Genomic DNA, 12,530 nt, shown 5'->3' on the forward strand with positions numbered 1-12,530 from the left:
CATAGTGTGTGTGTGTGTGTGTGTGTGCGCGTGTCTGTGTGCGTGTGCGTGCGAGCATGCAACAGAGTGCGATGTGGGATGTGTAGGGAACAACAGAGAGGGAGAATGACAGTGAGGGAGAGACAAAGTCAGTCATACTGAATGGGTGTTAATTCAGGGGATGGGAAGTGAGGTGTTCGACTCTGTTATCCTACCTTGAAATACAACTGTAATGCTAGCTATTAAAACAAATATAATTGTGTGCATGTTTTGTCTTTTACGAAGGGGAACAGGGGAACAATTCCAAGAGCTAAAATCTGTTGGGGGAGCAACTCTAGAGATCGGTAGATTTGTAATATGCATTTTTACAAACTTGAATACGTGAACATTTAAAATGCCTCCATACCCGTATTTGTTGATCATCTGTTCCACCATTATGTTGACCATCGTTCTCCTTGTGCCTCCAGTCATGGTTCTTGGTTCCTCATCATCACCAGCTTGTTCCAATCATTTTTCTTGGACCATATGAATGTGACGTAAAGTGAGAATGTAAACCAAAGCGTTTTATGTCATATGCTCAAGTGTGTGTGTGTGTGTGTGTGTGAATGGCCTGCCTTGCTGCACCAGAATATTTTGTCAAAGGAAAAAATGACTTTTGAAATATATTAAATACTGAAGCTTGTTTGCAAAAACAGCTACATCATCAAAGCTCAGATATTTTTCAGATCTTGAAGTGCCTTATTCTTTGGTAGAGAGAGGCAATTTCTGTGTACTCAAAGAACTTGATGTTGGTGGCGCAGAAGATTCTGAAAGAGATCATACAGTCATGAGGAAACATGGATTGCAACTCATGATCACTCACTCTCTTGTAGTCTTGAAGTCTGTAGTCTCATGGTCCTGATCAACCTTTGTCCATTCTTACAGTATGTTGCTAGAAGACATTTCTCATTTTTTTTTATGCTCAGGCCCAGAAAACCTTTTGTACTATCATTCATATATTTACTTGAAATAAAGTTAATTATCTAATCCATTGAATGGTTTAATGCTTTCAAACTTGAGAAATCATTAATACCACGGTAAAACATATTCTAAACTGCGTTATTGTTGACTGATGATGTATGTGGTTATGGAGATGATAATGGTATTGGTGAAGATGATGATGATGATGATAATAGTGGTGGTGGTGATGATGATTATAATGGTGATGGTGGTGGTGGTTGATTTGGAGGTGGTGGTGATGATAATGATATTAGTGGTGGTGGTGGTGATGATGATAGTGATGATGATGATTATAGTGGTGGTGGTGGTGGTGATGATGATTATAATGGTGATGGTGGTGGTGGTTGATTTGGAGGTGGTGGTGATGATAATGATATTAGTGGTGGTGGTGGTGATGATGATAGTGATGATGATGATTATAGTGGTGGTGGTGGTGGTGATGATGATTATAATGGTGATGGTGGAGGTGGTTGATTTGGAGGTGGTGGTGATGATAATGATATTAGTGGTGGTAGTGGTGATGATGATAGTGATGATGATGATTATAGTGGTGGTGGTGGGGGTGAAAATAGTGATGGTAGTGGTTATGATTATAGTGGTGGTAGTGGTTTTGGTGATGCTAACAGTAGTGGTAGTGATGATATTTATGGTGGTGGTGATGATAATCATGTGGTTGGTGATGATAGTAGTGATTGTGTTGGTGATGATGATAATAGTGACAGTGGTGATGGTGAGGAAAATTGTGGTGGTGGTGATGATAGCAGTAATGGTGGTGGTGATGATGATAATAGTGATGGTTGTGATGGTGAGGATAATAGTGGTGGTGGTGGTGGTGTCGATGCTAACGGTGGTGGTGGTGTTAATTGGGGTTGATGGTGAGGATAAGAGTGGTGTTGGTGATGGTGATAATAATAGTGATGGTGGTGATGATGATGCTAACAGTGGTGATGGTGTTAATTGGGGTTGATGGTGAGGATGCTAGTGGTGGTGATGGTGATGATAATAGTGGTGGTGGTGATGATGATGCTAACAGTGGTGGTGATGATGATGCTAACAGTGGTGATGGTGTTAATTGGGGTTGATGGTGAGAATAATAGTGGTGTTGGTGATGATGATGCTAATAGTGGTGATGGTGGGGATAATTGTGGTGATGTTTTAATAGTTGGGGGTGGTTGGGGGTGCTGGTGGTTTGGTTAATCGTGGTGGGGATGGGAGTGATGGACATGATGTGTTGGATTCACAAAGGGCTTTTGAAGTCCTTAAAACTATGACCATCGAATTCACTTGAACCACGTGGAGAGATGAGAAACATGACGGCTATCCTGGAAGCTTCCATGTAAAAATCAAAGGCTGTCACAGTCAGGAGGCTCAAACAGCTGTCCTCTTCAATGGAACACTTCCTTGTTTGATGACCCGCCTGCCGGTTTCTGACGTGAATTATTGGCCTTGCAGACTTAGTTTCTTTCTACTGGGCTATAATTGGCTGTTTTGTCAGCAGGCCAGGGGCAACAGCGTCAGGGTCAATGTCTGGGCTAGTCTGGACCTGTTTCTGCTTCTGTGTGTGCGTGTGTTCGTGTATGTGCGTGTTGGTGTGCACGGGCGATCCTGGTTTTACAATACATTTGGGTACCAGAAGTGCCCACAAAATGACTATCAGTAAGACTGTCAGTTGCGGCTATTGAGGCTATCACTGGGACTATTACTGGGACTATTACTGGGACTGTCACTGGGACTATCACTGGGACTATCACTGGGACTATCACTGGGACTATTACTGGGGCTATTACTGGGACTGTCACTTGGACTATCACTGGGACTATCACTGGGACTATCACTGGGACTATCACTGGGATTATCACTGGGACTATCACTGGGACTATCACTGGGACTATCACTGGGATTATTACTGGGACTATCACTGGGACTATCACTGGGATTATCACTGGGACTATCACTGGGACTATCACTGGGACTATCACTGGGACTATCACTGGGATTATTACTGGGACTATCACTGGGACTGTCACTCAGACTATCACTGAGGGTGGGAAGTGTGAAAGAGAGGTTTAATGATGCTGTGTGGTGCTGTTGGAATCGAGAGAAAGGTGGGGTTAAAGTGTGTAGATTGGGGTTAAAGTGGGGTGTATGTATCTGGGCAGAACATTTGCAGGAGAAAGAGGAGGGTGGGAGGGAGGGAGAGAGCGAGGAGGGGCATTTATAAGGCAGCTGGCTCCCTCCCTCCGTTGTGGAATGTCAGGCTGGGCAGGTGCATGGAATGTCACCGCTCTGCTGACCCCGTCACCAGCAGCACTCATCACATGGACATGCACGCACACACACACACTAACACACCCACACACTAACACAGACACACACACACTAACACAGACACACACACACTAACACAGACACAGGCACACACACACACACACACTTCCACTCTCCCCAGGTTATTTCTTAAATGTGGTAACATAGCCTCAACGCTTGTGTTTTAGCAGTGTCCTTGAGCGTTAGCCTCTCTTTCTTAACAACTGCTTTTAATGTTACACATCTCCTTTAAGAACCTCCCTGCTTTTACATAATCAGTTACGCATTCCCTTTAAAAACCTCACAGCTTTACCATCAACAGTTAACCATTCCCTTTAAGAACGGAGCTTTGATCCTGATAGGGAGCCGGGGGGAATAACAAGACACGAAAGATAACAGCCATGTGTGTGTGTGTGTGTACGCATGTGTGCATGATTTCAATATGTTAGGTCTCATATTGTACCATAATTTAATCAGGTCATTGTTAAATGGTGCATGCTTCTCCCCTGGAACAACATGATGGCCCACCGGGGATAATCCCTGTTGGGACGAGTGAGAGGGACGAGAGCTGGGAATGGGGGATGAGAGGGCTGAGAGATGGGGATGTGGAGTTAGAAAAGGGAGGAGACATGGGGATCTGATATGAGAAGATCTGATCAGCAGGTATCTGGTGACAGCAGCGGGGTGTTGGACACCCCCAGTTTCTAATTGATGGGACTGATCCCTCTACTTTCATTTACACAGATCCCTGTCAGGGCCTTTTCTCTGCTGAAGTTAGGTACTGTAAATGACCAAACCCATCTGGACAGACTCCATGCTGCTGGGCCGGAGCTATGACCTCTGGCTGCTCTTGTCATTCCATGCCTCTGATGGACCAAATTCCAAAGGTTAAGTACCCACTCAACCTTAACCTCTCTCTCTTCTGCTCTCCTCCTCCAGTCCTTTTATTGTCACACTTTCTTCATATCTCATTTATCTTTTACTCCTCTCTAGTACTTGTTTTGGTGTATTCAGTCTTGATGCTAGGTTTTGTACAAACAGATAGAATTCCAGACCCTAAAAATATCACATCTAAAATTTTGATCACACTGCTTGGACTGACTGCAACACATTGAGGTTTGCGTTGAATTTAAGGTTTGTGATTTTAACATACTTTACATACAACATGCTTTACCACATGTAAATTTACTAAAAACATTTACATACTAATGTGTTCAGCTGAAGTTGTGCTCTGCAGTGCGACAAGGGACGGTTCTGAATTAAAGAACCTCTCAGAAACTGCAGGAGACCCACTGAGCCATGGCACATTTCTTTGTAGACAAGTCAGTGATATGGAAACAAATGTAATATGTAGACAGCCGAATAGTATTTCCACAAATTCAGTTAACTAAGAAAGTCTATTTAGACTTTCTACTGTACATACTCAAGAGGACACAGTACAAGTGTTTGTTTTCTTCAGGCATTCTGCTTAATGCCATACATATATAGTACTATGCAGAGGGCAGGCATGCATTTCATAATTTTGGTCAAACATACAGTTCAATACTAACAGTTCACCATTTTGCTCAGTCCACCATTCTTGTTTGTTTTTATTTCTTTTGTACAAAATTGCTGCACAAACGGACCAAATCCCTAGTTTGTTGTGAAATGTACTTGGCAATAAAACTCTTTCTTGATTCTGAGTTCTCAGGTATGGTATAGTATAGAAAAATGGGCCTGAAACAAGTTAATGAGTTAATATTCCATGGGCAAAAATATAAACAAAGCCACACTTCTTTTGGGTAAGAATTTATATTTATAAATCACCCCCCACATTTAAAAAAAGATAATGTACAAGAAAGAATTGTGATGGGTGATAATTGCCTGGCCCGTGTGCCTTGTTGCCCCCCCCCCGTGTAGAAAACTACTCACAGGCACCTCTGCGTGATGAACACTTTCCCTCCAGCATTGTGCGACAGAGAGGTGGCGGCTACCAGGTTCAATGTATGCTGCCCCACAATGCCTGGTCCTCAGAAGGTAGTAAGAGGAACCTATATATACAAAAAAAATTGCGGATGATTCACCACAATGTTGGAACAGATGCCTTTTGGTGTATATGCATGGCTTCAATAACACACATTTTGGGAATAGTATGAATGCTCGTTAAATAAACAATTTGTATTTATTTGCGCCTGAAATGTGGTCAGAATCTGGCATTATCGAAGTTGGCTGCTTTTAGCCCCAGAAGTGATTTTTTTTTTATATGTTTTTTGAGAGATCCTACAGTACATCATCATCATCAGACCAGAACTGGGGCTGAACACAGCAGAATGTTCATATTATCTGTAAATTTACATGTTTGAGAGCATCATTTTTTATAATACAAACAACTGTTCCATGTTTCATGTTTTTTGGTGGGTAATTTATTCTGTGCTAGTAAATAGCTACAGGATCTATTCCCTAAGCCTTCTATCATGACAATTTGACCAGATTTGCCCTTTCACCACGTGAACACGGCTTAAAAGACTCCACTGAATGTGATCGCCGATCTAACTCTGGGTGTCCTCCCTTTATGGTTTGATCTAGCCTGGATAGTGCGCTAAAAAACAAATATAGAATCAGGGACATTTTGGGAGGTTGGATCTCTGCATGATGAACTGAAGACAGTATCTGGAGAGCACACTGATAAATGTTGGATTAGTTTCCAATCTGAAATCTTAACATCATTTATGTTTCAACTTGCCACCCTATCACTGTGATGGCTCCAGGTGTTAATATTTTAGCTGCAACACAGAAAGCCTCGTAACTGATCTCACATAAACCGCCACAGTGAGAAGCGATTGATTAATGATAAGGTTAAAGGAGCGATAAGAGGAAGATGGAGATGAAGAGAGACCAGAGCAGAGAGTGCAGGAGAGACAGTGAGGAGGATTGTGAGGAACAGAGGAAGGTGATGAAAGACATGACCGTGGAGATTCCATCACACTTGGTTTTATTACTTTATTTAGCTGGAGGGTTTTTCTGTTACCTCCCCCTCCCTCCTGTCTCCTTTCTTCTCCAGACTCCCGTCTTTCCTATTTCTTTCTCTTCCACTCACCTTCATCCCTGTCTTTTCTCTGTCTGTCTCTCTTCTTGTTTGCTTGTCAGTCTGTCTACCTGTCTTTCACAATGTATTTGTCGGTCTTCCTGGCTCTCTGGCTATGTACGTCTACATGTCTGCCTGCCTGTCTGTCTGTTTGTCTATCTGTATCTGCATCTTTCTGCGTGGCGGTCTGTCGTTGTGTCAGTAATTTTGTCTGCCTACCTAATGCCTGTCTGTAAAGAAAAAGTATGTATCCTTATTTAACCAGAGGTCACATTGCAATTTCTGTTTTTCAAGTGAATGTGAAATCTTCTGAGCACACATTTTTTTCTTTCTCTTCTTAATACAATACCCCTCATCAGTACCTCTCAGCTGCTCTCTGGCTGAGAGTCGGGAGGATGGGAAACCGGGGGGCTGGTGACTAAGAGGGCTTTTCCACTCTAGTGATAAAGTGTATCATAAAGAACCTGTACAGGTTTGTTCTTCATCTCTGTTTGGTTTGTTTGTGTGGGCCACAAACAAACTGGCCCACATGGACAAACCAAGTCTAGTAAAGCACCATCATTCATCATCTAAAAACTGTCTGAATGAATGCAAACTACAACAATTAGGTCTGTAGCCCTGGACGAAAAGAAATCGGGTTCAATGGAGATTTTCATTTTGCTTTAATTTTTAGTCCAGGACTGGGCTTTGCCTTTATCTGAGACCGGCCTTTGATCTTCCAATAATTGTTGTGTTGCTCTCTCCATTTCACATCTAGTTAAGGGTTTTTGTGCATTATTGTGTGATTTGTTTCCAAAGTTTTACAATGTATGGAAAAGCTAGCTTAAAGTCCACCGTCACTATACAAAGCCACTGTTGCTTGATTGCCAGACAGTTATACCTAATGTGAAAAGAGATGATGCCAAAATAATACTACTAAAATTGTGCTCTTCTTTCTAAACATGGTTTCAGCCAAGCTGATTAGCTAGCCACTCTTGAGTTTTCAAGAGAAAGCTATCTGTCGCTGTGAGTCTGTGTTGTAACATTAGCCTTCCGTCAGCTGCCTTGCACAGCTGATCCACACATAACTTAAAGTTGCGTGGCGGAGTAACATGCTGATACTACAAACAGATTTCTGATATGTCTACACATTTAGTGTAAATAAAACAAAATAAGCTGTCCATGTCAAAATGTGTCCATGTCAAAATTTGCTCCGCCCATTCGGAACCAAATGTAGCCCCTACGGAACGCAATGTTACAGGCCGCCTTGCAGATGTTGCGACGGCCGAAATGCATTGCTCTCGCGGTGACACACAACATCACAGCATGTGGGCAGGTCCACTTCATGCATTTACTGTAATGACTGGACCACAGGTGGACCGGTGGTCATTCTAAGTTTAGAGGTCTTTGACAGATCAACAACACAAGGTTAAAACAGCTTGATGGTCCGATCACAAGTCAGCCCCTAAACCCTACATAATGTGCCCTTGACAATTCTGATTTGGATAAATAATGTGTTGGCTGTTACAACTTCCCAAGGACGAGGTGGAGCTCTTAGCAGTTTGCTAACACCAAGTGCACAGGGTGTGTATAGGGTGCGCTTGATTTGGGATCGGGACAATATTCCCGTGGGGAAGCGTTAGAAGACATATTCCTGGCATCAGTCAAAGGAGTTGGAACATAAGATGCTACATTTTGGAGAAAAACCTTTGGCATATCCAAAGAACACTTTACGCCTCAGATCTGTGAAAATATTTCAAATGTTTTGCTTATTCCTCCAGTCATTACCCATGTTAATATGGGGGTTTTGAACTAGCGTCCGATTGACTCCCATTCACACCGTGAAGCAGTTCATTCAGAGTCCCAGGGCTCCCCGATGGGGGGCTAGCATTTGTGTGTGTGTGTGTGTTTTGTGTGTGTGTGTGTTTTGTGTGTGTGTTTTGTGTGTGCACGGCTGGTGTGTGTGTGTTTATGTGAGCTCATATGTGTCTAAATAAGGAGGGTCAACAATCCCTACGGTCCAAAAGAGGTTTAACTCCGGGAGGATGAAAAAAATGGCCGGGGTCACAATTAATTCATCTGCTGGATTGACCCAGGGGTCAAATGAGATCAGACAGCGCTGCGCTGGGTCGGGAAGGGTTGTGGTGTGAATGTGCGTGTGTGTGTCTGTGGGTGTGTGTGTGTGTCTGTGTGTGTGTGTGTGTGTCTGTGGCAAAAGCTATGTAGAGGACAGGTTATTATGCTAAATGTGTGTTTCTTTGTTGGTGTCTACCAGAGAGTCTGTTAGTGATAATCCAGAGGACCGTTGGCGCAGTTAGATGAGCCTCGGGTGAAGTTGAATGTCCTTTCCCTGTGGTGACCCCTCCCATCCCCCCCAAACCATGTTGTAAGACAGGACGGGAAGGACAAGGGGGGAGGAGTCGGGCTTCGTTTCTGTACCCCACAGAATAGGTTCGTGCGGGTTGGCGAGAGGGGGAGGAGTAAAAAAAAAGGGGAGTGGGAAGACAGACGAAAAGAACCAACGCTACAAGCGGTAGAATTGCCATAGCAACGGGGAAACGGATGAATGAATGACATCACAGTGGCGGGGAGGTGAAAGAGTGTGAAATTGATTCGGTGGAGGAGTGTGGGAGGCGGGCGTTTCTTTGGTTTGGCGGATGAGGCACGTTTTCTCTCCTTCCTTCATCCCTCGTTACTGTGGACGGGCTCCTCCGGTAAGGCTCTTGGTTTGTTTTCCTCGCTTTTCAATGTAAACATTCCTGCCTTTCTCAGATCATGTAGGACGAATTGAGCTGTTTTTATTTTTCTTCCCTTGGCGCGAGTGCCTGGGAGTCTTCTAGAGAACACTCCTGGTTAAAGAGGGCAGTAGGAGAGAGCAGGTGTACGTATTAGTGTTGTACTGGTCTGAGCAATGTGTGTGTGTGTTTGTGTGTGTGTGTGTGTGTGTCTTTATGTGTGGTATTGCTTCCGGCTATAGGGAATGAAAAGACAGGCAGATGTGCTGTGCAGTTTTCATGGTTCTAAATATACCATGAAATGCTAAGGCTGTGTGTGTGTGTGTGTCTGTGTGTGTAATAAGCATGATGATTGGGTGGGAAAACTGATTCTCCTTTCTCCTTATGTAATGGCTTTTTGATTAATCATGAGATATTTAAAGTCTCTCAAGGTCGTCGCAGTTATTATCTGCAAATAAACATGCAGTGTTGTAATGTCCCCGGTCTGTGTATCTGTGTGTTAGTGCATCCGTGTGTGTGCATTTGTGTGTTTGTGTCTGTGTGCGTTTGTGTCACGTGTGAGAATCATCTCACTATTACCTCAGACAAACCGGTCACTGTTGAGCACATGGGGGACAGTAAACTGGCTTCTGAATTACAGCAGATAAATGAAGCTGGTTAACTGGTGCTTTGAGGTACTCAACCCTCTAGTGTTCAATAGCAACAACATTAACACCTCAGCAAGAGTTATGTTTTATGTCATTGCTGAACCCCCCCCCCCTCACTCTGTCTGATTGATGACTAGTCTGACCTAACTCGACTCAGAGAGACAGACGATTACTGCTGTAGGTTAGGGGTTAGAGGTCACGGTTAAACCAATCTAAATGCTCAGTCTGTGCTGTTTCATCTTGTCAGCGTGCTGGATGGGGAAACAGAACTATACAGTCGTATTAACCCTTGTCTCGGACTAGAATAATCCAGACTCTGCTGTGGTTATTTTACATTCTCAATGTGTTAAATATATTTTTTTTTAAATCTAAAAAACCCCTCAACTTCAAGGGTGATCCATCAAATGCCACGCTGTAAAGATTTGCCATCACCGTCAATGGTTCTGATGTATTTTTCATTTTGACTTAATGTTTTTGGAGAACATTCTGAAAAACTTATTGTGGAGCCTCGCGGCACGTTATTACAGAAAGTTCCGGTAGCGGCCGGCTGTGGCGTTGATGGTAAAGATGTTCGGAGGGAACCAGGCACACACATCCATTCAGATCAGGCCCCCCTAAGGCGCCGTTCATCTAACATTAATGTGTCTGCATGGATATACAGAGGGCCATTTTCTGGCCGTTTAAATTGAAGTTATAGAAGCCAGGGTGTAATCTGCATGGGTAGGTTGAATGTGTGTTCAGATCGCCTGGATGGTTTGCAGTCAGGCTCACGTGAATGGCCAGTAGGAAGCGGTTCTGGAATGAGTCCCGTTTGACATATCCATTTTGAACGACTCTCTGGCCGGTTTATGTAATTGAATTCATGAAGAGATGATGAAAGAGAAAGGTCATCTTTGAGGGAATAAAACGTATCTAACTCAGCGAGCAGAGGGCTGACCGTGAGTTCCATGTCTGGGCCGTCACTTGGGCCCCTGCTGAAGTCGTGTATGACAGGTTTATTCTCTCCTTGCCATCTGAGTTCAGAAACTCCCCCCGAAGCACTGATGACGAAGAACAGCTCTATTGGACTTCCACAAGGATCTGAGGAGCAGCTTATAATTTAAGCTTCAATCTCGGTTCAGTGGAGCCACTGCTGGTGGTCAGACAGGTCAAGGGTTCGACAGACTGATGGAATGTGTATCAGAGCTTCTCAGCATGACAGCATATTCTTAGATAGAGTCCCCACCTGACTGTCGGTTGGATAATTAACAATGTGTTGGGGTCCTGAATGGGTGGGAGCTCTGGTAATGCGCACTGACATCTTCGCCCACCCGCTGAAGGGCCCAAAACTGATGGTGGTGGTCTGAGGCGCCCGGTTGGCGACCCACATCTCTTCAGTCGCCACAGGGTGTAGAGTTGTCCTCTCATGGCTACCCTGGTGTCGTTGGCGGGTGTGGAGGATGAGGAGCACTGCTGACTGTCTCTGCTGACTGTCTCTGTTGACTGTCTCAGTTGACTGTCTCAGTTGACTGTCTCTGCTGACTGTCTCTGTTGACTGTCTCTGCTGACTGTCTCTGCTGACTGTCTCTGCTGACTGTCTCTGCTGACTGTCTCTGTTGACTGTCTTTGATGCTGCCCTGTTGATGTGGACTGGGGATCTCTTCCCTGCTCGACTTCCTGAATCCCACAGTCATCTCCTTTGTTTTGCTGACATTCAGGAACCAAGTTATTCTGGAACCACTGTGTGTATGTGTGTATGTGTTTGAGTGTATGTGCTTGTGTTTGTGCCTATGTGTGTGTTTGCTGTGTCCTACCTGCTGGTGGCATCTGGTTAGTATGGTTGTGGTTCACACACACACACACACACACACACACACACACAAACACACATTAACACACATACAAACACAGACACAGACACATACACACAAACACATACACAAACACACAGACAAACACATGCCATTGCGGTCAAGCCTCTATAGCTGCTGCACATTTGCGCTTTTGGAAAATATGTATGTGTGTATATCTGTTTGTATATGTGTGTGTGTGCATGTATATCTGTGTGTATATTTTTGTGTGTGTTTATGTGTACTGGTGCTGAGCAGAGGAAAGCTGAATGTTTGGGTTCCTGTAATGCTCTGGAATGACATGTAGGTCTGGCTGCGTCTCAGGACAACTTGGACACAGTCCTGGTATTAGGCTAGAGTCCTTTAGAATCCCACAGATCCTATCACAGATCAGCGGGCTGAACAATCCTCCCCCGTGGTCTCCCATTGCTCTCTCTATCCCCCACTCTCTCCCCCTCTCTCTCCTGATCTCCCTTCCTCCCTCCTTCGCTTGCATTATTCTCTCTCCCCCTCTCTTTTTCCCTCTCGTTCCTCTGCTTTTCTCTCTCACTCGGCTCCGATTTGACAGCTGAATGAGCTGGGCTCTGCAATGGGGGACGTTTGTGGAATGTTATGACTTTGACAGGAACAGCTGACAGAGTGGCTTCACAATCTACCCAACATCATCTGCCTCTCTGAACCATCCCGGCCTGCCTGTGACTCAGTGGGTTGGCTGCTGCCAGTGTGAGCAGGCAAAAGTGGGTTTGTTTTGTGGCATTCTTGCGAGTCAGTATTTGAGTGTTCCGAGTGTGTGTGTGTGTGTGTGTGTGTGTGTGTGTGTGTATAAGCGTCAGTTGGCAGCAGCGGCGGTCATGGTTGTCAGTTGTGGACAGGCTGGGGCAGGACGAGGTAAGTGAAGGAGCTGGTCCTCTCTGAATGCTGCATTGTGGGACTTTGTCAGGGGCTGGTGTGGTTGCCTGTGGTCCTTTGTATACCGGGTTATTGATTGTCT

Source organism: Esox lucius, chromosome 16, assembly GCF_011004845.1.
Source record: "Esox lucius isolate fEsoLuc1 chromosome 16, fEsoLuc1.pri, whole genome shotgun sequence".
Lineage (NCBI taxonomy): Eukaryota > Metazoa > Chordata > Actinopteri > Esociformes > Esocidae > Esox > Esox lucius.